We start from the raw sequence: 2,596 nt of genomic DNA on the forward strand, positions 1-2,596 counted from the left end.
TCCGGGCTGGGGGGGGGTGTTTGCTGCGGCTCCGCAGCGCGTCTTGGGTCCCGGTGGGGGTTCCCGGGGGGCTGGTGGCTGGCCGGCGCGAGCGCAGCTTTGGCGCAGCGTTGGGAATGTGCGACCGAAGGAGACCGGAGACTGGGCGCGTCCCCGGGTCCCGGGTCCCGGCTTGGGGGCGGTGCCAGCGGAGGATCCCGGTTCTGCGCCGCTCGCTGCGGCTCTTCCACCCCCACTGTTCCAAAGGGACGAGTTATGGATAAAAATGAAACGTTACAAGGCACAATCCTATGTCTGCGGAATGGAAATTGACAAGGCAATTCTAAAATTGATGCAGAAATGCAAAGGTCGAAGAACACCAAAAGCAATCTTGAAGAAGAAAGTTGGAAGACTTAACACCAGATATCAAGACCTATAAAAGTTATAGTATTTAAGTACAAAGCTACAGTAATTAATAAAGCATGGTTTGGGCACAGGAGAGACAAGTAGACCAAAGTAAAGGTATCTATCGATTGATGTAGTCAGTTGATTCATAACAAAGGTGACATTGCAGAGCAGTGGGGAAAAGGACGGACTTCTCAGTAAGTGAAGCTGGGTCAGTGGATATACATTTGGAAAACAAAATTAATCTTGACCTTTATCACACACAGAATCAGTTGCAGATTCATTGTGAGCTGATGCATCTAAATATGAAAGTAGAGGGGCGCCTGGGTGGCACAGCGGTTAAGCGTCTGCCTTCAGCTCAGGGCGTGATCCCGGCGTTATGGGATTGAGCCCCGCATCAGGCTCTTCTGCTATGAGCCTGCTTCTTCCTCTCCCACTCCCCCTGCTTGTGTTCCCTCTCTCGCTGGCTGTCTCTCTCTCTGTCGAATAAATAAAAATAAAATCTTAAAAAAATAAATAAATAAATAAATAAATAAATATGAAAGTAGAGCAATGAAGCTTTTAACAGAAAACACGAAAGAAAATCTTTATGATCTTGCACTAGGTAAAGATCTTAAAGAGGACACAAAAATCTCTAGGAACAGAGGAAAAAAACTGGTGAATTAGCAGCCTTAAAAATAAGAACTTCTATTTATCAAAAGACACCATCCAGAGAATGAAAAGGAAAGCCATAGAATAGGATATGAGGCCTGGTGTGTGTGTGTGTGTGTGTGTGTGTGTGTGTACATGCATATCTGATAGAGGACACATATTTAGGATACATGAGGAATTACAAATGAATAACTTAAAAAATTGGCAAGCCAATTAACAAAAGAACTGAGCTGGATATTTTAAGGGAAGTCCAATAGGTAAAATCTCAGCACAAGAGAAGATTTGGAGAAGAGTCATAGGAAGACACTAAATAAGGAATATGTTGGGCTAAAAAGCAAGGCCACGTCTAATAGTTTCAGGACAAGAGTACAAACGGAAACCATATGTCGTAAAAGTCTACCATATGTAAAAATATTTTAAAGTTATAAACCATACCCATAAGGTGCTAGATAAAATGTCTAATCTTCTGGCCTTACAAATATGTAATGATAAGGATGGCCTGGAAGGCAAGATTTTTAGAATTCCCAGATTCATTGAAGTTCAATGCCGGAAGTTGGAAATACTGGAAGAGATGGCCCTAGCCTCCGCCCCATGGCCTGCCCCTGTTTCCTCCCTTCCTTGAATCCACCTTGCACCATGAGGGGCCATGCATATATGTATGGGGACACTACAGCCAGGAAGTTCAAGCTCCATCTATTCACCCAGCACCTCCCACAAACAGCCGCGATTTGGTGACCGCCCAGCCCTAGGGGTGTGCACACCAGCTATGTCACTGACCCTTGGGAGAATAGACCCTGGGAAGAATCTAGTGCAGGCTCAGGACAAGAGCTGGGCTATTTGGACCATGAATTCTGGTTCTCAGGTATCTAGCATAGTCTAGAAAGGGGGAGGGGCCATGTCCCCTTGCCCTCACAAACTTCTCACCTATAGGGAAGGACATGGCTAGAGCAGGGTCAGACTGGGAGCCTCTAAAGCAAGGACCTTTCTCACATGGACCTAAGGGTCATATTCCTAAGAAATAAGCTTCAGAACCCTCCACTAACCTCCCCCTCTCTGCTCTTTGTGTCCTACACTTGGACACCAAAATGACTCAAAATTGTTTTTCTCTCATCATCTCTAACATTACCACAATCACTTTAGGCTTGGGGTTTCGCATCTGTCTTCTAGCTGCTCTTCTTGCTTTAGCCCCTTAACCTCTCCAGTCTTCCCTGCACATCATTACCAAATTCATCTTTCTAAAACACAGCATTCCTCACATCTACCCATACATCAAAGACTGCCATGGCTCATTGAAGCCAGCATCCTCAATTTCAAAGTCATAGCCTTTTATTAAGTCTTCCGTTGGAACTTTCTTGCCACATTTACCGCACTCCTTCAGCCAAAGTCTTCGAAGTGCCCTGATCATCATCAAGGTCAAATGAAAGTGTGTTAGATGGAGTTTTAATGCTCAGTGTGTAGTAACCCTTCCAAAACTGATGAACCACATACCAGATGGATCATAAAGTCCCCATTAATCAAAACCTTTAATTAGCTAGCATTTTCTATCTCACAATTGTGCTGA

This window comes from Ailuropoda melanoleuca, chromosome 4, assembly GCF_002007445.2.
Source record: "Ailuropoda melanoleuca isolate Jingjing chromosome 4, ASM200744v2, whole genome shotgun sequence".
Taxonomy (NCBI): Eukaryota; Metazoa; Chordata; class Mammalia; order Carnivora; family Ursidae; genus Ailuropoda; species Ailuropoda melanoleuca.